This window comes from Protopterus annectens, chromosome 8.part1 (assembly GCF_019279795.1).
Source record: "Protopterus annectens isolate FY-2018-M chromosome 8.part1, PAN1.0, whole genome shotgun sequence".
NCBI classification, from domain to species: Eukaryota; Metazoa; Chordata; order Ceratodontiformes; family Protopteridae; genus Protopterus; species Protopterus annectens.
This window is the reverse complement of record NC_056742.1, coordinates 364,211,593-364,238,354: the sequence shown is the minus strand read 5'-3', so window position 1 is coordinate 364,238,354 and position 26,762 is coordinate 364,211,593. Positions and strand designations below refer to the sequence as shown.

General features: G+C 43.3%; 1 protein-coding gene across 1 annotated transcript in view; it reads left to right on the top strand.

Annotated features, from left to right (window-relative positions):
* Positions 1-26,762, top strand: part of MBTPS1 (membrane bound transcription factor peptidase, site 1) — a 1,726,871-nt gene that overhangs the window by 1,514,580 nt on the left and 185,529 nt on the right. The window lies entirely within an intron of this gene.

Below are 26,762 nucleotides of genomic sequence, written 5' to 3'. Positions count from 1 at the left end.
GGGCTCAGGCCTGTCAGTTGAACAAAGGACTGCCCTTCCACAGCCCTCAACCAAGCCAGACTATCACCACAGACGCCTCAGACCTCGGTTGGGGCGCACACATGCTGGACAAGTGCATACAAGGCTTATGGACTCAAGACCAGCTAAACCTACACATAAACCAAAAAGAGATGCTGGCAGTAAAACTGGCAATTCAAGCATTCAGACCGTTTCTCCAACAGGGGTAATTGCTGATAAGGACGGACAACACCACAGTTATGTGGTATATCAACAAACAGGGAGGCACACATTCATATCCTCTATGCCGGATGGCAATGGATCTCTGGAATGTGGCCCTAAGCCTAAACATACAGCTCAAGGCAATATTTGTGCCAGGAAAAGAAAACATACTAGCAGACATCTTAAGCAGGACTACCACGGATGCCCACAAATGGATGCTGCATCCAGACATCTTCAAATCCATCACAAGGAAATGGGGACTACCAGAAATAGACTTATTCGCATCCCCACACAATCACCAATTGAAAAATTCTGCACAAGGACATACCACCCACTTGCTTGGAAGGTGGACTCCTATCTTTCAGTTGGAAAACCTGACAGCATATGCATTCCCACCTCTTCCTTTGATGCACAAGGTGCTATTGAAGATCAAAGAAGACCACCCAAGGATCATCCTGATAGCTCCAGACTGGCCGAGACAGCACTGGTACCCACTACTGAGGAGTATGTCTCGGGAACTCGCATGGCCTCTACCCCTGGTTCCTTTACTGCTAACACAGAACAACTTCAAAACCCTGCATCCGAACCTGAAAACACTGCAGCTAGCTGCTTGGAGCATTGCATAAGACAAAATAACCAAGATTTATCTCAAAGGGTTAAAGACATTATCTTGGAAGCTCGCAGACCCTCAACAAGAAAAACTTACTCAGCGAAATGGAAAAGATTTCTATTTTGAAGTGCAGCAAAAGGGCAAAATGTAGCACTGGTAAACATAGCTAACATCCTGGAATACTTAGCAGAGCTTTTCCACAATGGCCTGTCTTACTCTTCCATTAAGATTCATGTGTCAGCTATTTCAGCAGAATAAAACATGGATCCTCCAGTCTTCTCTCATCCTCTACTCAGGCAGTTTCTGAGAGGAATCAAAAATGTAAAGCCACCAAGGAAGCCACCATTGCCTACATGGGACTTGAACTTTGTGCTAGAAAAGTTGACACTTTCCCCCTTTTGAACCAGCAGCAACAGCAGAATTACAGTACTTATCATGGAAAACTGCTTTCCTGCTTGCAATCACTTCAGCAAGAAGGGTTTCTGAACTACAGGCATTAATGGCAGTGCATCCCTTCCTTATCTTCCATCAGGATAGAGTGTCCATGAGAACTAATCCTACCTTTATGCCAAAGGTGGTCTCCTGGGTATCTTTAAACCAAGCAATCCACCTACCTACATTCTTCCCCAACCCACAGAACAGGGGAGAAAGACTGCTGCATACCTTGGATGTACATAGGCAATTGCGCTACTACCTGGACAGAACCAAGAACAATAGAAAAACTGACCAGCTTCTGGTAGCATATGCCACAGGAATGGAAGGAAAAGCAATTTCAAAACAGACAATCTCTAAATGGATAGGAAATTGCATTAGATTTTGTTATTCTTATCATGGAAAGGCAACTCCAGAAAATATCAGACCTCACTCCACAAGGGCTGCAGCCACTACTACAGCTTTTTTACGAGGAGCGGCTACAAAAGACATTTTAGAGGCTGCTACTTGGAGCTCCGTGCATACATTTGCCAAGCATTATAATCTACCCTTATACTCCAGATCCCGAGCAGGTTTTGCCACTGCTGTGTTGCAAGGGATCTTAACTACACCATAATCTTGTTAGGGCCTCCTCCCCCAGTTTGGCTATGGTATTCTACCCATTTGTTAGGACTGCAGATGCATCCTTGAAGGACATAGTACAGTTTTGTACCTACCATAAATGTAGATGTCCGAGAGGTATGCATCTGCAGTCAGGATTACCACCCTCCTTCCCTCTGTGGTACTCCTAGGGTATTTGCCCATCTTGTAGCTAGCTGGGGGAATCTATTATGGTGTATTTGTTTGTATATATGTACATACATGTTTATTTCTATTTGCTCTCTGTTGTTTGGAAACATTTGCATTTATCCAAATTTAGCCTTCCTAGAGGGCATCTGGCATCTGGGGCAAGAAACACTGAGGAAAATGGCGTCGGCTGATGCCTTTATACCCGAAGAACTGCAGCTATGACGTTGGGTGAAGTGCGACACCAGCCGAGGCCAGACCCAGACTTTGGAATCTGGCCGACCGAAGGGCTGCCTGAGGCCAGGACAACCCATTTGTTAGGACTGCAGATGCATACCTCTCGGACATCTACATTTATGGTAGGTACAAAACTGTACTTTTCCCCTGATAACAAAACTCATACAGAAAGCAAAATCGTTGGGTTGCAAAATGATCCTCATTGCCCCCCTACTGGCTTCGACGGATATGGTTCCCGTTCCTGCACCCCTACCTTCTCGACCAGCCCTGGACTCTGGACCTGATTCCAGATCTCCTGATTCATCAATCAGGCGGGTTGCATCAATCCCTCCAAACTCTCCAGCTCACAGCTTGGTTGCTCCACTTCCAACCTTAGCCAGGCTTCCCAGCAGTCCACGAGATTATCATTTCCTCTCATAAGTCTACAACGAGAAAAACTTGGCTAGCAAATGGAAACGTTTTTCTTGTTGGGCAGAGTCTAGGAATGTGGATCCCTTCTCAGCCCCAGTCCATGAAATTCTCGAATTCCTAGCACAACTTTTTCACTCTGGGGCCGCTTCCGCTATGATTAGAGTACAATTAGCGGCCATTTCTAATTTTCATATCAGTTTGACAAATTCTAACATCATGTCTCATAAGCTTTGTAAAGCTTTTTTGAGAGGAACATCTCTTCTTAGACCTCCAGTGAGAGAACCCCCTCCTCCTTGGGAACTTAATTTAGTCCTAACTTCCTTAATTCTGCCTCCTTTTGTACCAGCAGCATCTTGCCCCATCAAGTTTCTGTCTTGGAAGACACTCTTTCTGGTTGCTTTCACTTCAGCTAGGTGTGTCTCAGAACTTCAAGCACTATGTGTTCGTCCTCCCCACCTGATGTTTCACAAGGACAGAGTTGCTCTGAAAACTAATCCTTAGTTTCTTCCTCAAGTCTGCTCAGAAAATAATTTAAATCAATCTATAGATCTTCCTGTGTTCTTCCCCAATTATGTAGCAACAAGGCAGAGTACAAGCTTCACCAGTTGGACGTTCATAGACAATTGCATTTCTACCTGCATAGAACTAAAGAAATAAGACCAATTATTCCTTTCTTATGCCTTAAACAAGCAAGGTCTCCCAGTTTCCAAGGTGACCTTATCCAGTTGGTTGTCGCACACTATTACATTTATTTACCAGTTACGGAGTAAAGAGTTACCAACTAAACCGAAAGGTCATTCTACTAGGGCATTAGCCACCTCCATAGCCTTTCAGTCTAGGTTGCTCATGGATTCCATCTGTGCAGCTGCCATGTGGGCAAACCCTCATACCTTTATTTCTCATTACAAGGTGGATATGGCCTCCCGGAGGAGAACTGACTTTGGTTCCACTGTTCTCAAGAGTCTGTTCCACTGAGCCACCCAGGATGTTGGGTGCTAGGGACGCTGTCCCAAACGGCAAGAATGAAAGCAAGATAGACAACTTAACATTAAGAAGTTATGTACCTACCATAACGTTCCATGTTAGTTGTCTTCATCTCGCCTTCTTTCTTGCATCCCTCCCACTGTCCCCCGTCCTAGTGGATCGAGAGGAGTCCTTTTTCACTGTCGTGAGTATTTTTTTATTGTTATTCTTCTGGCTAGGTCTTCCCAACCATTTCTAGATATTAGGATGCATGGAACAACCAGTTTTTTGATAACTGATTACTCTCATATTATGTCTGGATTAGCTATTTCAAACGAGATCTGGGTAGCTGTTGCTAGGCATCATGGGATAAGGGGTAGCCTCGAGCCAGTAAACAGCTCTCGAGCTATTGAAGATGGCCGAGTCAGAGCCGAGGATCGGCTCCGATCCCAAACAGCAAGAAAGAAGGTGAGATGAAAACAACTAACATGGAACGTTATGGTAGGTACATAACTTCTTATTTCCTTTCACCCCAGAACGCTGGGTAGACTGTTTCTAAACAGAGCATTTCATCTTGGATTTCAAAGGCTATTACCATTTATCTATCTTTGGGAAAAACTCTTCCTCTGTTAAGGCTCATTTTACTAGAGCAGTGGCCTCCTCTGGAGCCTTCTTTAAAGGATTGGACAATGCCTCTTTCCTAGAGGCATCTACTTTGTCCTCTGTTCATACATTCACAAAACACTACAAACTGGAGTCTATTGCTAGAGCAGTTATGCATGGATTTGTGGAAACTTCTTGTGCTCCCCCCTCCCCTTTCTCACTGATATTGCAACGTAGGTATAGAAAGACATAGAATAGTTGTGTAAAATCTTACCATAACCATAGATGTCTTTCTCTTCCATGTTGCAGTATTCTATCCCACCCCTTTCCCCCTTGGGTCATGCTCTTCTTTGTATATGTCTTTGTTTTGTTTCATTTTGCCTCATATCCTTGGAATGGTGTTCTGACTGGGGCATTCAGTTCTGAGGATGGTATGTGCAGACGTCACTTTTATTGCCGACGCTTGGCTGTTCTATGTGCAACATCGCAACACTCAGGCTCACTCAGCTCCCTTACCCCACCGCCATTCCCACCCACCCCTCACTGTCCTTATATGTATATCCCCTAGCCACACCTTTTTCCAACAACTAACCAGTAAAATTTAGCCACTTCCTGGTATCCATTTCCTTCCACTTTACACCTTTACATTTCTCACATGCTATTCTTATCCCATGTTATACTACTACTAGCACTTTTAATACAATTCCCATCAGTTAACCCCATATTACTATTCACCAAACCCACGTCTGCAACTAGCTCCCTATATACCCCATCTGATAGTTACTCTGAAATAAGTCGCAGCCTCTATATAACTCCACTGCTCTGCTCTAAAATACTCGTCCTCCCCACAAACTACTCTATTCACAATTTAAGCTGTACCTTCTCCCTTTTGTTGCACATTATCAGCTCTAAACTACCCACCTTTACTCATCAACTTTCACTTATTTTCTTGACAGTAGTCCAGTGTGGGGATATCCATCCCAACCCAGGTCCTTCTACCACCAATCCCCTATTGCAACAAACACCACAAAATGCTTAAAGTCATTATGCATAACTGCCATAAACCTTCAAAGTATCTGCAACAAAACCTTTGAGCTGTATGCCTGGTTATCTCAAAATAAAACGGATATCGTAGCTACTACTGAGACATGGTTAAAGCCTAATATAAAAGATGCTGCTGATTTCCACCCTCCCAGCTTCAACGTAACAAGGGTCAATAGAATCAAAAAGAAAGGAAGTGGAATCGCCATCCTATTCCCTAATACTCTTAACATACGCCCATTTGCTGGTCACAACCCACAATTCCTAAACGCAGAAATCTAGGTCTCCTTTCTAAAATGAACAGCTTCAAAAATCTCATAGTCCTATACATTACATACCTGTTCTAGAAAAAATATTACCCTCTACCTCCCACACCATAAAAAAATGAAACTATAATCCTAGGTGATGTCACCCTTAGTTGGTCTAATATTTCCTCAAAAACTCCTTCCAGAAATATTAACCTGTTTCACTATACCCAAATAATCTCCACCCCCACTAGATACAATAGTGAAACTAGTGAAGGAAATGTCTTAGACTAGATTCTAGTCTGCCCAGCAAAAATCTTATCAGCTGGTAGCCTCGCTAACTCTATAAGCGATCACCTTCCTGACTTCATTACTCTCAACCCTATCCCTCTGTCACAAAAAAAAACACCTCTTCAGACATCTAAATTCAACCTCCATGCATTCAACAATATCCTAAAAAGCATAAATTGGAATAACCTAAAAACTCTTCCCCCTAGATGATGCCCTGCACTACTTTAGCACTACTTTTCTAAAAATACTAGACAGCCTTGAATCTACCAGAACTAAAAGAATAAGAAATAGTCATGTTCCTTGGTTAACTAAATCTGCTAAGGAAATAATAATAACTAGGAACAAAACCCGGAAGCTATGGCATAAACACAAAACAGCTCAGACTTATTAAAGTACAAGCAGCTTTGTAACCAGATAAAAAACTTGTATCCAAAGACAAGAATGAATACTACTTGAAATTAAAAAAAAACAAAAAACAACCCAATGCAATTCTAGTCCTCCATCAGTACTCTCCTAAACCTTGGCAAAAAAGTAATCCTTGCCCCCACCCAGGCATACGATCCGGTCAAATAGCAAGCATCTTCAACTCTTACTTCATAGACACTGTAGCTGATATCACAGCCACATTCTCTCAACAACAAACTTCCCAAGTAACACTCCTGTCTCTCAGCAGACTTGGTCCCAAACCCCTCTCTCTACTACAAACATATTAGACCAAACTACTCCCTGTACCTCCTTAGCATTCTCATAAATAGATCCATCCAAGAATCCTATGTTCCCAGCCTCTGGAAAAAGCAGTCACACTACCTTTCCACAAAGGGGTACCTCAACAGATATTTCCAGTTCTGACCCATAGCTGTTCTAGCCCCCATTTACAAACTCCTATAAAAATGTGTTCACACCCAACTTCTACAATTCATTCTCAAAAATCAAATCCTTTCTCAAACTCAGCATGATTTCAGACCCAGTGGTAGTATTTCAACTGCACTAATATCCTTTATGGACCTAGTTAATAAAGCGTGTGATTCGGGGAAGATTGTCTCCACTTTATTTTTGGATTTATCTAAGGCCTTTGATACTATCTCCCACTCACTCCCCCTTTCCCAGCTTTCCAGCATCGGGCTATATCTACTACATCTCTCAACTAATTCAAAAGCTACCCATCTGATAGAGAATGTGCTGTAAAATGGCAACACTCTATATCCCCATATATTAACAACCCCACCACTGTCCCCCAAGGATCCATAACAGAACCCCTACTGCTTAATATTTTCAATAACAACCTCCATGTGTCATTTCAACAAGGATCTGTGGTTCAGTATGCAGATGACTCTACTGTAGTTTGCTATGCTGAAAACTCAACTACAGCAAATTATTAAATCTGCATTTACCGCCGTAGAGACATGACTCCACAATAACCATCTGCTTTTAAGCACAAAAAAAAAGAAACTCATAATATTTACCCCAAAGAAAAACACTCCCATTAATAAATCTCAATTCCACATATTCTCTCTAAATAACACAAAAATGCAATTAGTTGCCCAAACCAAACTGTTAGGTGGTAGTATTGACGAAAACCTAACATTTGGCCTACACGTACAAAATACCATCAGGACTCTCAAAAAACTGGAACTACTCTACAGACATAAACTTTTCCTCTCCCTTCCCACAAAACAAATACTTGCTTCCACTTATCTCCTTCCTTCGCTAATCTGTGATGGCCCATTACTAACCAACCTCCAATCCTCCCTCAAAATTAAACACAAAATATATTACAACAGGATAGCCAAATTTGCAACACGCAACCACCACTCCACCCGCCACTACATAGCTCTAAAAACATTAAATTAGCTTGAATTCTTCCACTTACCTCCATTTAACCCCTGCACATAAGTTACTTATTAAATCACAGAATTGTCCTGCCCTAAAGTCCTTATTTTCCCACTTTAATCCTGATAGGCCCCTAAGATCTGAAAACCAACATCTCCACCAAATTCAGAAACCTAAACTACCCGCGGGTCAACTGCTATACTCTTGGGTAATAGCTAAAACCGTGAACAGCCTTCCTTCATCGATTCACACAATGCAATGCAATGCCTCCTACAAAAACGCCCTACGCACACATCTTTACTCTAAATGGATCTGTCCTCCTCCAGCCATTACCTAGATCTTGGTGCCTTCCTACCATTTCCCCTTTTCTCCTTATACCCGCATTTTTCCCTATATCTATCTCAAATACACTAACATTTCTTCACTCAGTCATTCTTTACCCTTTACTACTGGCAATCTTCTCTCCTGACCTTATCTGTTACTCCCACCATTCTTATTTCTACTATTATCACTTCCAACTTTTACATACCTTCTCATCTTTTTCCAGTAATTTTCCTGTTTATACAACTTCTGCAACATCACTGTTATAGCCTCTTAATGTCTTTTCTACCTCTAAATCTCAGTCATAATCTGTGTGCTGAGCATTTACTACTATGTCAACCATAGCTGTACTATATTGTAATTGGTTTAAGTGTGTATCGTGTGTGTGTATATAAGCATCTCATATTCACCCACACAACTATATCAACAATAATTGTACTACACTGTAATTAGATTGTGTGTATCTAGTGTGTGCACATATTCTAAATGTATTTCTGTTTAAGAATTTTTTGCTCCCTCTGTGCTTTATATACTCAAATGTATTATATATTCTATTTGTGTTTCTTATGGAGCTTTTCTTCCCGCGCCTTCACTGAAAATGGGCTCTGCTTGGCTCAGTGGATTTCCCTGGTAAACAAATGCCAGTAAATAAATATGTATGGTTTCCTTCCTTTGACTTAATCTAGTTCACCTTCCATGGCTATTGGATCCTTCTCAGGACCTTCTGTGTCATTCATCCAGGATATCTCACCCGGATATCCAGACCGTCAAGGTGACTGCATGGCTTTTCCACTTTTAATGATGGCTAGGCAATCCATGCTGTTTTTCTCCTGTTGTGTCATATTCTTGCATCTTCCCAGAAGGATTTCTCCAGGAAGGTGTACAAAAGTAAATGGAAAAGACTTTCCATTGGGCTCTCCAAAGGAAACTAGAGCCATTCTCAGCACCTATTTCAAATATTATTGACTTCCTTGCTTCCATTTTCAGTACTGGAGCTAGTTATTCTACAGTTAAGGTTCAACTTGCTGCCAACTCTAATTTTCACTTGGGTGAAAACCACTTTTCTTTGCATCATTAAAATTTATATATGGCATTTTTTAAAGGTGCCGTTTTGCTTCATTCACGTGTTAAGGAACCTTACTCCACCATGGGATTTAACGGTGCTTCTTCAGGCTTTAACCCATCCTTCTTATGTGTCCTCTTCCAAGGTGGACTTAAAATTCTTGTTATGGAAAATAGTTTTTCTGGTTGCAATTACATTGGCCAGGTGAGTAGTAGAACTCCAGACATTATCTTTCCAGCCTCTGTATCCACTTTTTCTTAAGGATGGGGTGTACCTTCAGACTAATCCTTCCTTTCTACCTAATGTGGCATCAGAGGCTGCAGTCAATCAGTCCTTCAGTTTACCTGTTTTCTTTTTAAAATGTTCCAACAAAGGGGAATACATACTACACATGCTCGATGTTCATAGACCGCTTAGATTTTATCTCCATAGAGCCAAAGGCTACAGGAAATCGGATAAGTTGGTTGTCTCCTTTTCTAAAGGTAAATTGAGCAACGAGGTATCAGAAGTAATGTTAGCCATATGGTTCACTGATTGCATTTCCTTGATTATAAGTCCAAAGAGATGACATTACCTAATCCTCCTAAGGCTCATTCCACCAGATCTGTGGCCACATCATCTGCATTATGGTGCAGAGCTTCCATAGTTGACATTTGTGCAGCAGCTACTTGGTCCAATACTCAAACCTTTATTGCTGATTATAAATTAGACATCTTATCGAAGAATAGGGCAGCATTTGGCTCTGTTGTACTCAAGTATCCTTCCTTGAGGACCACCCAGGGTTTTTCTAACTTGGGACTGTGCCCTATCGGTTGAGGAATGGATGAAAAAGACAACATCAGATAGCATTTGGCTCCGTTGTACTCAATTATCCTTCCTTGAGGACCACCCAGGGTTTTTCTAACTTGGGACTGTGCCCCATCGGTTGAGGAATGGATGAAAAAGACATTAGATACAAAAGTTATGTACTCACCATAATGATGCATCTGTGTTGTCTCTTTTCTTCCTTCCTCTGCCTCCCTCCCTTCAACCCCCTTCTGTCTTTGGAAATTTTTCATTTGGGCTCCTGTTATGTCCTGAGGAGTAATCTCTGTCCACCTTTGCTGATTGAGCTTCAGCCTTCCTGTGTTTCCTTTTTCATTGACTGTGATTATATTTGCAGCATATTTTTCTGCTGGATGCATTGTATTTGTGCAGGATGGTAGGCTGACTGGAGGGAAAACACAATCGGCTATGGAGACAAAGTCTAAAGAAGTGGCCAAAGTCAGATCGAGGTTGGATCAGAGACTCATTTGCTGAGGAAAGACGAAAATAGATATCACAGGTGCATCATTATGGTAAGTACGTAATTTCTGTTTTCTCTGCTTTAATGTTTGTGTAAGATTTAGTGGACATTCTGGTATAAGATTTAATATTAATATTAGTGTCACCTTACTGCTGTTTCTTTTTTTGTTTGTACAGTTTGCTGTTTTACATTATGACCAATAAACCTGCCGGCTTCAAGAAATCTGTGGCCACAAGATTCCCAATTCGGGTTCACACATTAAATGTGTATAATGTCTTGGAGCTGCACATCTGGACAAACAGTGCTCCATCTGTGCTGCTTTTGGTCCTCAAGCCATCATAGAACATAGGACCAATCCCCTTATGAAGAGGCTCATAGGTTCTTAGGTGTTTACTAGGCTAATGTCCACAAGGGCCTCTTTAAGTCTCGCCACACATCCCAAATCTCTGACAAGTTCTGATACCCTTGGAAAGTGTAAGCAGGGGCTTGGGAGATGAAACGGTTACAAGTTAGGGCCTGAGAGATGAACCATTTACAGGTTGTTTGTGTCCATTAGAGACATGGGTGCCAAACCATGGATGAATTTCCTGTTCCTCGTCCAGTTGTCCAGATTGCACTTGAATTGGGTTAGGGAGGAACTCTGCTTCATATGGATGGGGAGCTTGTTCCAGAGACGAGGTCATCTCTGGGATACATACCTGTCTCTCCAGCAAGTCCTATTTATATCACAGGTAAGGTTTAAGTCTTTAGAATGCGTCATTCTGGTGCTCTTTGTTTTGTGGATATACAGGAAGTCCATCAGAGTGAAATCCAACAATGCCATGTATGTCAGGCATAGATCTCTCCTGAAAAGCCTGTAGGAGACAGAATACAGGGATAGGGCCTAGAGGTGGTTTTCATAGGACATTTTACTTAGGTCCTGGAGTATTGTGTCAAATGCCTTGGCCTGGTCAAGGTAGGCAGTGTGAACCATTTTTCCCTCATCTGTTGCTTTGGTGACCTTCTCAAAGAAGTCCACCAGGTTGAGTAGGCATGATCTACCCTTGATGAAACCAAACTGGGCTGGGTCCAGTGTCTGGAGGTTTACTATATCACTTTTGATCATATCCATGATTCTTTCCATGGCTTTACATTGTAGATGGTCCACCTTTGTGCAGAGGGATGACTGTTGCTGCTCTCCATTCATGAGGCACGAAGCCTGTTTGGAGACTATAGTTAAATAGCAATTCCAGAGGCCCTAATAGGTCATGTTTCATGCTATTTAGAAGGCATCCTGGGTTATTGTCTGGGCCCATTGATGCAGTGTTTCTGATCTTAGAGAGAGCATTAAGGACTGGTTTTCTAGTGATAGCAGGGTCAGTTATATTTGATAATATTTCCTGAGGGAAGGTTGAAGGGGTGAGAGGGGTAAAGTTGGAGCTGAATTTATCGACCAAGAGATTTGCTATATCTTCTGGCTCAATGTAGGTGACTCAATATACAATGAGGTCTGCACACAATTGTGTATTGCCTTTGAGGTTATGGACATTGCTAAAGAATGCCTTGATGTTGTCCTTGGCCTGAGATGCCAAATTTACCTCAAATTTGGCTTTGATGGAGTTTATTTTTCCTCTGAGATGTTTGTTTAGTTTGATGAGAGTGCTTTTATCCTGCTGGGTGCTGCGCCTCCTTATTTCTGCCATGATTTTCTTCCTTCTGTTGTACAGTGTATTGATTTTGTGATTCCACCAGGGTAGCTTACTTTTTTGGGTTAGTTCTGTACTTCTTCCTGGTGGGTACAGCTGCCTCTATGCAGCTATTAACATGCTTGTACAGCATTTCTGTGAACAGTTTTGCATAGGCAGCAGTGTTCTCCGGGTTTATGGTGGCTTGAAATTTTGCCAGGTTATCACTTAATAGTAGGAGGTTAGCCTTAGACAAGTTTAGCCGGGGGTCTGGGTTTTATTTTTACTTCAAAGGAGACCATTTTGTGGTCTGACCTTACCAGGAAAGACATTACAGTAGAGGGTGTGTAGCACTCTCCCATATTAGTGAGAACCAGATGCAATATGGTTGCATCCCTGGTTGGTGTATTGACTATCTGGTTCAGGGAGTTTGTGTTTACAAAATCCAGGAATTTCTGTGCCTGTACGTTTGGTGTCATATAGAAGTTCCGGTTAATAATAGGGTAATTGAAGTCATCCATGACTATGGTATTGGGTTGGTTGGTTAATGTTTCTAATAAGTTTAAATACACGGTATGGGTTTCCTGGGTCATAGAGGGGGACCTATAGCTGGCAAGGAAGTAATATTGGATTTTTCCTGTGGTGATTTGAACATGGAGCAGCTGAAATACATTATCCTGTTTGACCAACCTTGAGGTATATTTATTTTTGATGTAAATGGAGACACCTCCACCTTTAGTCCCTGTCTGTGTAATAGCTGGACTAAATGTGTGGAAGGCATTATAACATTGCAGTGTTGAAGTGTTGTCTGTGGCTTCAAACCATGTCTTTATGTGCTGAATAGATTTGGGAAGCATTTGTATGCTTCAGCTACCTTCGCACTGAGGGCACTGAACTAGCTGGCACATGTGACATGTTTCCAGAGGGATTTTGATTAAGGAGCTGTCTCTAAATCACTCTCAGTGGGCTAGTTTGTACAGAGGACTAGAAGTCTGTGGACTCCCAGTTGGCCACCCTTTAGTCCCTTTTGAGTGTATCAGTGCACTTTGAGAGATCAGATCTTAGTTAGGGAGGAGATTCCTACAGCCATTCTTGAATCTCACCAGGGGTCTGACCCTCCAAAGGTGTTTTCTGCAGATGTCTCACAGAAAAATACAAAAAACAACACATTTTTCCTGTTGTTAAGGATCCCCAATGTGAATGGCAGGATTTCACTCAGAGTTTAATAATTTGATGGCCTTGAAGCCTCCTCAAGGGGTCTCTGCACCTGGTCCCTGGTCTTCTGCACCACTAAGGAGACCTAGAGAATTGGAGTCCTCGGATGAGGGCCTTGTCAAGGGATGAATCTTTGTCTTACCCTTACCAAATCCCTTCCTCCTTTAACTATGGTTCAGAGGAGTAGAGCTCCATAAGTGCAGATCCCCCCCCATAGGAACTCTCCTTTGGGGATGCCATTGCCTATGTGATGGATTATTTTAAGTGGGATTATTCTCAATTCTCTTGAGATTCAAAAAGGATATTATGAGCTCCTACAGATGGACTCTGCTACACCATTTGCTGTTCCTTCTGTTCTGGCTAGTCGTCTGGATACTTTTTCAGCAATGTCTGTATAACCCCTGACTCTCAGTCTCCTGCATCTAAGAACCCAGATTGACTCTGTAAAGTACCTGAAGAGTGCAAGTTTCTTTCTAAATGCTCATCTGCTTGACCCTTCTGTAGTGTCTGTTACCTCTGGCAAGCCATCCAAGCTATTGCCCTCTACCAAGCTGCTGCCTTCAGATAAGGATAGTAGGGCTATGGAAAGACTGATCAAAAAAGTTTACATTGCTATCACTTTATCCTTTAGGACCATCAACTACCAGACTCGTATGACCATGTATGTTTTGGCCCTTCTTACCCAGGTTTCTAAGGTGGTTTCTGACCTTTCCTGACTCTCAGAAGACTTTGGCCCTTTCACTGCTGGGCTCTACTTCCCAAGTTGCTCAACACTCAATCAAATACATCTTCTTGGGCTGCTGCCTTTGGTTCAGTTATGAGGTGTTATTCTTGGCTTTGTCTTCAAGCTTTTCTTGATGCTAAGACCAAGTTTGTGAATGCTCCTTTGGATAATAAAAAATCTTTCTTGATCTGCTGCAGCTGAACTTTTCAAGTCTCTCCAGGACAAGGGTAAAGCATTGCAGGAGTTGAAACATATTTTTGTTTCTCCTATTCCCAAATTTCAGAGAAGTTATACCGAAGTCTGGTTTTATTCATAGGCAGTTTCACCCTCCTGCTAAGGGCAAGAAGGGTTCTCGGTGTGTGCCTCCTGCTAAGTCTACTCGGACACCTACCACTGGGAAAGCTGCTTTCCAGGACAAGCCTGACTGTTTTGACAGTTTGCTTCCTCCTGCCCTCAGCCAGGTTCCCTTGCCCTTTCGTATGTCCCTGTCTTTTCCAAATTGGCTACAGATCAGTTCAGACTCTTGGGTTCTGTCCGTTATCCATCAGGGATATTTCATGTTTTGGAAATCCATCCCTCCCTTTCCAGGCATCCCTTTACCTCCTCTAGAACAGCTGTCTGATTCCCCAAAAGTTCATTTTATTTTGGCTCCATGCACGGTTCATGCTGTGCCTTCTACCCAGGTAAGGAAGGGAATTTACTCCAGAATGTTTCTGGTCCCATGACAGGAGGGTACTTAGAGGCCAAGTTCTGGATCATTCCAGGCTGAACACATCTCTCAAGATTCCTTCTTTTCTGATGCTATCTCTGCAGGCATCATTTCCACCTTTTTTATACCAGGCCTTTTGAATATCACTGGATCTCAGGAATGCATACCTTCACATCCCTATCCACCCTCTCTTCAGGAAATGTTTAAGTGCATCTTTCTCTCACTTTCTTTTTAGTTCTCTGCTTTGCGTTTTAGCTCCTCTACTGCCCCAAGGGTATTCATCAAAGGGTCTGTGTCACATAACTGAACGGTTACATTGTCGAATGTATCATCTTGTGGACAGTGCAGACCATTGAACCATTCAGACTGAGATTGTTATGGTAAGGATCAGGAAATTTGCCCTTTTCCCCACTGTAGTGCAATCTCAGAGTTGGTATATATAATTAGCGGGGGGGGGGGGGTGGGACGGGGTGGCTGCAGTCCCCCACATGGAGGGGTTTGACTGCCTGCATTGTCAATGAGATGGTGTTCGACAATGTGGCTCTTCAATTGTTTGACCTAGACCCTTCACGAAATGCCTTGCTCCTGTCATTGCTTTTGGCAGGATGCGAAGAATTCAGATCTATCCATATCTAGACTTTCTGCTCATTGAAGCACTTCCCCCAACACTCTGCTTCAGGATCTCAAGTTTACTTCTTCTCTGTTAGTCTGGGGTTCACGATCAACTTTCAAAAATCAGTTCTGATGACTTCCCAGGATTATATTTTCCACAGCTGCAGACTTCAGACAGTTTCCATGCCTGCCCCCCCCCCCCAAGTTTGTGCCTCTGATTGCCTTTTTTTCCAGTCCTTTCTTCCTGTGGCATTTGTCATGGCCAGGGATTTTCTCATGGTTTTTATGTTCATGGTTTCCACCATTCCCATGCTACCTCTCACTAGTCTCCATATGAGCAAGCTTCAGTGGTACCTCAAGTCATTGTGGCTTCAGCATTGCCACCCCCCTTGAATTCCTTGTTCCTTTTCTTCCCTGTCTCAAGCTTGAGCTTTAGTGGTGGATTCATCAACTTTCACTCAACCTGGGGCTTCCTTTTCAAACTCCTTTTCCAAATCAGAAGTTGTTTCGATATGCCTCAGACAAGGGATAATGGGGGTGCCTCCTTTGGTCTCCTCAAGGTCAAGGGTCTCTGATTGGCCTCATCAGTATAAAGGAGATGAGGGCTCTGCTTCTGAATCTTCAGGCTTTTCATTGTCTTTGTCATCCTAAGCCCCTCAAAGTTTTCACAAACACCACCACAGTGATGTGGTATGTCAACAAACCTAGGGGGCACGAGGTCTTGTTTTCTTTGCAGACTAACTCTTCAGGTTTGGGACTTAGCTATACAATATCTAGTGACTCTTCAAGCAGTTTGCATTCCCTCAGAGCACAGTCTAGAGGAAAACTCCGTGAGCAGGCCCAACACACACACTCATGAATGAATGCTTTGGAGAGATGTGTTCCTGGGGGTCCTAGTCTGAACATCGAAAGTACGTTAAATCGAAACGTACTGCAGCAAACTCACTTTTGCAAAAGTGCATTTTAGTGAAAATGCATTTTCACAAAAAGAAAAAAACAGAAAAAAAAAAAACAAACAACTCTGTTTGCATGTAGATTTAGTTGTACATCAGCATGTACTGCTGATTGTACAACTAAGCAAACTGATGCTTGGATCGCAGTACAGCGGGGATAAGGGAATATTCCCTTTTCCCCACTGTAGTGCGATCTCTGACTGAGAATATTAATGTGGGGGGTGCAGGGGGTGTGTGCCCCCCTGAATAAACGTGAGTAGTAGTTTATTTTGTAGGTTTTTTGGCATTTTGTGGGGGGGGGGGTCTGCGAAAGTGCATTTTTGCTAAAATGCACTTTCGTGAAAGTCGGTTCGCTGTAGTACGTTTCGATTAAACATACTTTCGATGTAACAACATAGATCCATTCCTGGACATTTTTCATCAGTGGGGTATTCTTCAGGTAGATCTTTTTATCTCCAGTCTGAACAAATAACTTCCTGTATTGTGTTCCAGATTCCCAAGTCCTCTGGCTTGGAAAGTGGAAGCACTACCTTTTTTTTTTGGAAGGGTATGTTTCTGTACATCATCCCTCACTTCCTCTGTTACCACAAATCTTGCACAAGATCAGGCTGTACTGTCCCATAATCTTGCTAGCAATGCTCTTTTCTTCCAGGCAGCACTGGTCCCCCCTTTTTTTTCACTTGGCCAATGATAATCACCACAAGTTACCTCATTAGTTGGATCTTGTTACGCAAGACAAGGGATCTCTTCTCCATTCTCACTTGTCCATTCTTCAACTTTCACTGTGGGTGGTAGGATGTTGATCCCTTTCATGCACTTCTTTTCTTAGGAAGTGCTTTGGGTTCTGCAGGAGGCCAGGAAACCCACTAACAGAAAATCATACATGTCCAATTGGAAGCAATTTTTAGTCTGATGCCTCTCTTGCCATCAGGATCCCCTGTCTTTGGAGGTTCCACTGTTTCACCTATTTGTGTAATCTGCTTCATGTGGGGTTGGCATATTCTTCAGTTAAAGCTCATTTGTCAGCAGTTTCTATTTGTTCATAGGTTGATACTAGGCTATCTGCCCTAGGGCATTTATAAGCCTAGCCAGAGTGTGTTTGGCTTTCGCCACCCTTTTAGATTAGTTGACTGTGCCTCTGTATAGTAAGTCACAGAATGTAGCCCTTTTAAGGTTAGTTTACTGTACCTCTGTCAAGCAGGGACACAGAAGAGATCCCAGGGGTAAACTTACGATCTCCCATCCACTCGTCAAGATTTCTCTTGAGGGTCAGTGAGAGGCTCTGCCTAACATGGATTGGGATTTTGTTCCAGAGTGAGGGGAGCCTCTGGGATATGAATCTGTCCCTCCAGCATGTCCTATTTATTTCTGTGCTGAGGTTCAAGTCCCTGGAGCATGTAGCTCTAAGGGATTTGGATTTCCTGAGGTGAAGCATGTCCATTAATTCTGGGTTGGACATGGCTTTATACGTCAGACACAGATCGCCTCTGAGTAGGCGGTACACAACTGAGTAGAGCTGTAGTTTCTTTAGCCGAACTGCATAGGGCATCTGTTTGAGCCCCTTGATCCTCTTGGTGAGATACTTTTGGGGTCTTTCCAGTTGCTGAAGGTGTCGGGTAAGGTACATCCCAAACGGGGCATTGTACTCAATTATGGGCCTGATAAGTGATGAGTAGAGGGGCACAATGACCTCTTTTGATCTAGATGTGAACCCTTTCGTGATAAGGTGGGCTATATATAGAAGGTCTTTCTAACCACTTTGGCAACGTGATTGTCAAAGGAGAGATTGCTATCTACTTGGGTCCCCAAGTCCCTAATTACTTCTTCCATACTTAATGGATTACCACCTATGTGGTAATTTGTGGGCACTTTGTTTTTCCCAAAGGGGATGACTATGCACTTTTTGGCATTTAGCTTTAGGCCATGGCTCTGGCACTAGTTAGCCGTCTCTGTGAGACCCTTTTGGAGGATGCTTGTGTCAGCCGGAGAGTCGATTACATCACCCAGTTTGCAGTCATCTGCGAACTTGGTCAGCCATAGTCCACCCGTGTCAGCCTGTACCTTGGAGAAATATATACTGAACAAGAGAGGTCCCAGGACTGAGCCTTGTGGGACACCACTTGTAACTGGTTTAGAGTCTGACATGGCACCTGCTATTCTGACCATGTGGGATGTTCATTGTGTTACCCTGCTGCAGTCATCACACTTGGGGTTATCCTGCCGTCAGGCGGTCCCGCAGTCAGCCCGAATTCCAAAGTCTTGGTCCGGCTTCGGTTGCTGTCGCTTCTTCCATGACGTCAGTGCGTCAGGGATATATGAGAGGCATCCAACGCCATTTTCCCCAGTCTTTCTTGCCGCACGGTGCCCGAAGTAGAAGCAGTTCGTAAGTGCCGGTCGGCCGACACCTGAGATTTTCGATTTGAATTTCAGTCAGAAGTCTTCAATAAAGCTAATTTACCCCATTGGGGAACATTTTCTTGCCACAGTCCGATGTAGAAAAAGTTAACAATTGCATTTCTTGTGGGAAGCAAATACCTCATAAGGGCTTCCATTCCTATTGTATTCCTTGCCTAGGCCCAGACCACGATGTCACAGGTTGTCGGTTTTGCGCTAGGTTTAATAAACGCACTATCAAACGCCGTTTTGACTTCGCATGGCATTACTTTGGTAGGAAATTTAATTATATCATGCCGTCGGAGCAGCCGACGACCGCAATTCATAAAAAACACAAGGATAAGGACAGGCAGCCTAGGAATAAGCCAGACCCCGAGGCTAGCTGGGCCTGTCGCCGGTTCTCCCGTTTTCAGTGAGGCGCCTACGCAGCCCCTGAAGACTGCAGAGCTAGAACCCCAGACAGCTACCGACTCCCAAGCGGAGTCTACTAGGCCGATGCAGCCATCTACCGACACCGGAGCAGAATTAGTCACCAGTGCAGAGGAAACACTGGTTGCAGAAGGTGTCTTCAGACCGACTACACTCACCATTAAATCTTATGCGAAGCTTAAAACTCCTTTACAACCTAAGAAAACTGTTCATCAGTCTACAGGTCAAGGCCCCATGCCTAAGAAACAGATGCTTAAGATGGCTGAAGATTTAATTACCCTTATCGGGGGTTCCCATCCCCCTCCTGATAAAAGACCAAGACAAGAGGAGGATTACGCATCATCTGACCAGGTTTCTCTCTCCTCCGATTCTTCTGAGGAGCAGGATTACACTTTTCCACCTTATGAGGATTCTGATGCTGAAGACTGTATTCCCTCAGCATCTCCCCCTGAAAAGACTACTCCTTTGGGGAAACATAACATACCAAAGAGGAACATTTCCACTGGGAAGGCCAGGATTACTCAGATTCTAAGAAAAGGCTCCGAGAGTTCCTTTTATTACCCCAGCACAGACCTCTTGCTATCACTCCTGTTTTAGATATTGTGGATGATGTCTACTTGGAGTCTAGTTTAAATCCAGACTCTCTATCTCCTGTTCCAGCCAAATCAGACAGATACTGCAGAGCACCTGACTCACACAAATTCCTTTATAAAAGCCCTGTAGCTGACCCAGAAACCATATCCCAGGGTCCTAATGGAGCAAAAGCTTCTATGGCTAAAAATCCTGTGCCCTCTGAAAGAGATTCCAGAGCCCTAGATAGATGGGGAAAGAAAATATACACCTCTGCAACTCTGGCTATGAGAGCTTTAAATTGCCAGTTTCACATGTTGAAATATCAACAATTCCTGATGTCTCAGTTAAAACAAAAAATGAGCACACATTCAGAACAGCCTGAATTCAAGGAAATGCAGGATCTGTTGCATGCAGCTGAACAGGTGGGCAAGCATACTTTACAATGCGGATTTGATTCACTGGAAGCTTCCTGTAGAGCAGCTGTTACTGGCTCTGTCATTCGTAGACATGCTTGGTTAAAAGAGCAAACCCTCCCTGACCATGTTAAAACAAAATTATTATATGCACCTTTACAACAGGATGGATTATTTGGTGTCAAAGCAGAAGAGGTTTTAAAGAAAATGGAGGTTAAGGCTAAATCTATGCAAACGGTCAAGGATTTCTTGCAGGTACAACCCCCTCACTTCAGCAGAAATTGGCCAACAAAAAATTGGTCCTTTCCAGCTTCAGACAGATCACAGAGGGACAAATACAGACGCCCAAGGGGCAGAGGTCAGTCACAGGGCCCTTACAAACCTCGCCAATGGGGTTCTTCTACCCAGAAAGGAGGAGAAGACAGGCCCCAAACAAGCAGAAGGCAGACACAATGACTCTATCCTCAAACTACCAAGCAAATCTCTCCTGGCAACACCCTTGGGAGGAAAACTAGCATTTTTTGCAGACAACTGGCACATCATCACAAAAGACAAATGGGTTCTAAACATTGTCTCTCAAGGATACAGATTCCACTTTCATACCTTATCAAGGATCAAAGGAATGCCAAACCTGCCACCAAAGTAATGGGCAGAGGCACAAAAACAAATTACAGCTCTCATGAACATGAGAGCCATTCAACAGGTACCTACACAGGAGCAAGGACAAGGATTTTACTCAAGACTCTTCCTAGTTCCAAGAAAGGACAAAGCATGGAGACCCATTCTGGATCTTTCAATTCTGAACACCTATCTGCAAGTACCAAAATTCAAGATGCTAACACTACAGTAGCTTCTTCCCATGCTGGGCAAGAATGCTTGGCTAGTCACTTTGGACCTCAAGGAGGCATACCTGCATGTCCCTATCAGACAAAATTGCAGAAGATACCTCCGCTTCATTGCAGGTTCAACGCATTATCAATTCTCTGTACTGCCCTTTGGCTTATCTACTGCGCCTAGGGTCTTCACAAAATGCCTGGCACCAGTAATTGCATACTGCAGACAAAGAGGAATTCAAATATACCCATACCTGGACGACTGTCTTATTCAAGCAGAAAGCAAGGACATTCTTTTACAGCATCTGGCATTTGTCAAACACCTTCTAAGTTGCCTAGGGTACACAGTAAACAAAAAGAAATCAAAACTAGAGCCCACACAAAACATAGTATTCCTGGGTGCCAGCTTGAATACAACGGCCCAGATGGCTTATCTCACACCAGACAAACAACAGCAGCTCTTTCAATATTTCAAAATAATGGCAACAAAGACACACTTCCCTGCAAGAAAAATTCTGCAGGCCTTGGGATTCATGGCATCTTGCATTCTACTAATACCATTTGCAAAACTGCATATGAGGAAATTACAATGGTACCTGAAAAGTGTATGGACTCAGCACAGCCACAGCTTGGAAACAATGATTCCACTCATTCCCTGCCTTCAACAGGAGTTTTTATGGTGGGCACAGGCATGTCACCTCAACAAGGGTCAGCCTTTCACCTTACCCACAGCCAGGCAAACTATGACAACAGATGCATCAGACTATGCCTGGGGAGCATACATGGCAGGACAGTGCATTCAGGGCAAATGGACTACAGATCAGAGACACCTGCATATCAATCAAAAAGAAATGCTAGCAGTGCAGAATGCCCTAACAGCTTTCAAGGACCTTCTACACCCAGGACAGCTACTAATAAGGACAGACAACACCACAGTTATGTGGAACATAAGGAAGGGGGCACACATTCCTACCCTCTATGCAGGCAAGCAATGACCTTGTGGAACACTACACTGTCTTACCAGGTTCAATTACAAGCATAATTCCTGCCAGGAAAGAAAAACACATTGGCAGACGACCTAAGCAGAAACATCATGGATCCACACGAATGGAAACTAGATCCACAAGTATTTGCAATGATAGCTCAAAAATGGGGATGCCCAGACATAGATCTGTTTGCAAGCCCCCACAACCACCAACTTCAAAAATATTGCACAAGGACCTTCCATCCACTAGCTTGGAAAGTGGACGCCCTCCCATTCAGTTGGAAAACATTAACAGTATATGCCTTCCCTCCACTGCCTCTTCTAGCAAAGGTACTGCTGAAAGTCAGATTAGAGAGGCCACAAATGATTCTCGTTGCACCAGACTGGCCACACCAACATTGGTATCCAATTTTAAGGAACATGGCCCAGGGCCCACCATGGATTTTGCCACAAATTCCTCACCTGCTCACCCAGCGAGACAATCTGATTCTACACAGCCAGCTCAAGACTTTAAACCTGGCTGCATGGCAAATTACCTAAACAACCAGCCAACACCTTTATCCAAAGCTGTTATGGATGTCATTCTGGAGGCCAGGAGGCCCAACACCAGGAAAACCTATTCAGACAAATGGAAAAGATTTTGCGCCTGGAACCTGGCTAAAGGCCTAAATCCCCTGGAGCTGAACATTCTTCAGATTCTACAATATTTAACTGAGATGTTACACAAAGGACTTTCCTTTTCATCTATTAAGATCCACGCCTCAGCAATTTCAGCACAGATCCTCCTTTATTTTCACATCCACTCCTAAGACAGTACCTCAGAGGGGCTAAGAACGTAAGACTGCCAAGGAGAGCTCCAACACCTACTTGGGATCTCAACTTTGTCCTGGAAAAGCTTACACTGCCACCCTTTGAACCAGCTTTTTCAACTGATTTAAAATTTGTTTCATGGAAAACTGCCCTACTACTAGCAATAACCTCAGCTAGAAGAGTCTCAGAGCTACAGGCACTAATGGCAATGGAACCTTTCCTCATTTTCCATCAAGACAGAGTTTCTCTACAAACTAATCCTTCCTTTATGCCAAAGGTGGTATCCAGTGTGGCCCTAAACCAAACCATTCACTTGCCCACCTTCTTTCCAAATCCCCAGAACAAAGGAGAAAGACTCCTGCACTCTTTGGACATTCACAGGCAATTACGTTACTACTTGGATAAAACTAAGGCTTTCAGAAAAACTGACCAGCGCTTTGTAGCCTATGCTACAGGATCACAAGTAAAAGCTATCTCAAAACAGACCATTTCTAAATGGATAGGACTTTGCATATGTTTCTGCTACACACATCATGGGAAACCAGTACCTGCTAACATTAGGTCCCATTCTACCAGGGCTACAGCTACATCAGCAGCCTTTCTCAGGGGAGTGCCAACCAAGGATATTCTGGAAGCTGCTACTTGGAGTTCAGTGCACACCTTCACCAAACACTATCACTTACCTCTTTACTCTAACACTAGAGCTGGTTTTGCCACTGCAGTTTTACAGGACCTACTAGCTTCTTCTAACCCTGTTTGACTCCACCTCCCCTCCTTAGCTTTGGGATTCAACCCAAGTGTGATGACTGCAGCAGGGTAACACGATGAACATAGTACAGTTTTGTAACTACCATAAATGTAGATGTTCGAGTGTTCACCCTGCTGCAGTCCAGGTTACCCTCCCTCCATCCCCTCTGAACTAGCTGAACTTTTCTCTACCACTTTATCCTATACTACCTCTGTGGTGTATTTGCTTGTACCTAAGGGTTTTGTTTTATTTTTATATAGCTATATATATATATATATATATATATATATATATATATATATATATATTGCCTACCTTTTGGGGGCACCTGACATCTGGGGCAAGAAAAACTGAAGAAAATGGCGTTGGATGCCTCTCATATACCCCTGGCGCACTGACATCAGGGAAGAAGCGACAGCAACCGACGCCAGACCAAGACTTTGGAATTCAGGCTGACTGCAGGACCGCCTGACGGCAGGATAACCCCAAGTATGATGACTGCAGCAGGGTGAACACTCGAACATCTACATTTATGGTAGGTACAAAACTATACTTTCTATCCCTGAGCCAGTTTGCAACCCATCTTGTGACATAGGGGTTGATATTTAAGCTGGTGAGCTTATTTATGATGCCCAAGTGGGGTATTGTGTCGAAGGCTTTTGCGAGGTCCAGGTAGGCTGTGTGGACTACCTTCCCTTCATCTATGGCTTTGGTAACTGTTTCAAAGAAGTCGACCAGGTTCAAGAGGCAAGATCTGCCCTTAACGGTCAATTGGGTAGGATCCAGTGTCTGGAGGTTCCCAATGTCTTTGTTTATGATTTCCATGATGATACGCTCCATAGCTTTGCAGACCAGGCTAGTCAGGCTTATAGGGTGGTAGTTTCCGGGGTCTGTTGTGGCACCACCTTTGTGGAGTTGGGACCACTGTTGCTGTACGCCATTCCTTGGGTACATATCCTGTAGTAAGGCTGAGATTGAACAGTGACTTTTTATATAAGGGTTTAGTTCTTCTTGGAGCTCGTGTAAGACACAGCCCGGGACACCGTCTGGTCCCATTGATGCTGTGTTTTTTGCTTTGGAGAGGGCAGCTCTCACCTGTGCATCTGTGATCTCAGGAAGGCTACACTCTGTTGGGATAGACATTTGCTCTTTTGGGGGGGAAGGGGGGGGAGAAGTTTGCACTGAACCTTTCTGCCAGGATGTTGGCAATATCTGTGGGTTCAGTGTATTTTTTGTGATTTTGCACTAACTCAGAGCATATCTGGGAGTTGCTTGGCCTTGCTTCCTCCAATGACCTCTAGATTTGAGGTCAAGCAATTTCTTAAAGTATTAGGCCTCCCAGGAAGCCTATTCCTCCTTCCTTTGACCTCACTTTTGTCCTTGAAGAATTGACTCAGGCCCCTTTCAAGTCTGCTTCTTTAACTTCCTTACAGCATTGTACTTGAGACTGTTCTTCTTTTGGCTGTCACTTCAGCCAAGTGAATGTCTGAGCTTCAGGCTCTCATGGCCATTCCTCCTTTCTTATTTTTACACAGGGACAGGGGGTCACTTCAAATAATTCTTTTATGCCCTAGATAGTCAAGGAGAGTGTCCCTTAATAAGTCTATTCATCTGCCTTCCTTTTTTCCTTCTCTGCACTCTACTTGTGAAAAGGTTCTTATTTTGGGTCTATATCAGAACAGCGAAGAGGCATTTAATCGAACGCCTCTTCATCGATACATAAACAGCGAACGCTGAAAACAGCGATTTCTTTCCCTGGGAAAGCAATCACTTGTTCTTCCCCGTGTTTTTGCCCCTTTCCCCACTGTAGTGCGATCTCGGAGTTGGTATGTTTGAAAGTGTGTGTGTTTGTATGTTTGTTCTACCGATTTCTTTCCCAGGGAAAGAAGTCGGTGTTCTGAGCATTTGTGCTTTAGTGCGTTCGCTGTTTTTGTTGGGGAAGAGGCGTTCAATTAAACGCCTCTTCACTGTTCTGATATGGACCCCGTTATTTTCATAGACAACTCAGATGTTTTTTGGATAAAACTAAAATCAGTCACAAATCTGAGTAGTTTTTTTGTTTCCTCATCAGTAAAGGAGCATTCTGCTAGAGTAGTTGCCTCTTCTGGTGTTTTTTCTCCCCCAAGGGTGTGGATACCATTTCCATCCTTAAGGCTGCTACTTGGTCCTCTGTTCATACTTTCTCTAAGCATTACAAGTTGAATGCTATTTCCAGGGCAGGCTTTGCAAGTGCTATCCTGCATGGGTTTGTAGAGGGTTGTTCTCTGCCTTCCTCCTCCCAAGCTTCCTCTTAAACTCTTGTGCTCTCCCTTAGATAAAGAATACTGCAGCAGTGATTTGGAAGGACAGAGTACAGTTGTGTAAAATCTTGCCATAACAGTAGATGTCATTGTCTGCACTGTTGCAGTATTCGCTCCCTCCTTCCTAGCTTTTTCCTTATTCTTGCCCTCCTGGCTGAGGGGCTCATCCTCTTCTTCCTTTTTCTCCTAATGTGTGTACAGGTTTTCCTTGGTCCTATGGGCATTCTGTTCTTCCTGGGGTATTTTCAGTTGTGTGTGTGTGTGTGTGTGTCCATATGTCACCTTTATGCTGTATGCCTTGCATGGGGAGTATACATGTGTGATGTAAGATGCCTATAAGAACTAAAGTCTTTGGCATACTGGTTGGATGTTGGCCTGTCCCTGGCAGGAGATCCCTTGGGTAAAGAATACTGCAACAGTGAAGAGAAGGACATGTACTGCTATGGTAAGATTTTACACAACTGTACTTTCCTTGTATAGGGTGTGCAGCAGTGGAGAAACATTGAGACTGTCATGCCAGCTATTCCCCTTTTGTTTGATGTTCGTGACCTCAGAAAATTAGGATGTGTAACTTTTGCAGGGTATTGTGGTCAGCTTCACCACCGGCAATGCCAAGCCCAGGGACTTTTTTATTATCAAGTGGATTAAGTCAGTGCATATCCACTGAAGGAATTTTAAATATGTTTAGCTGAATTTCTAACAGTTGCTGACTCCCAGCAAAGATTGTGTGCTTTAATTGGAATCTGGAATGCACAAGTAAAGGAAAGGAGAAAGGCCAGTCTGTCCTTTCAAATATAAATAGTGAATGTTTATCAGTAAACTTAGTGACCAGACTAATATTCTGTACTGGTCTTGGGTTTGCTTAATGTCAGACACTTCTTCACTAGCCCAAACAGTGTGGTGTGCGCTGTTGGTTGAAGGCCTGAATTACTATTGATTGTGATGCTCTGTTGTATAATTGGTATTACAGTTGTGTTAGTTCTTAAAAGTTGTGTTTAATCTCTTGAGGTAATTTTCCAAGTCTTTCTTTTTTTAAATGAATAACTTGTGATCCAGTAGAATT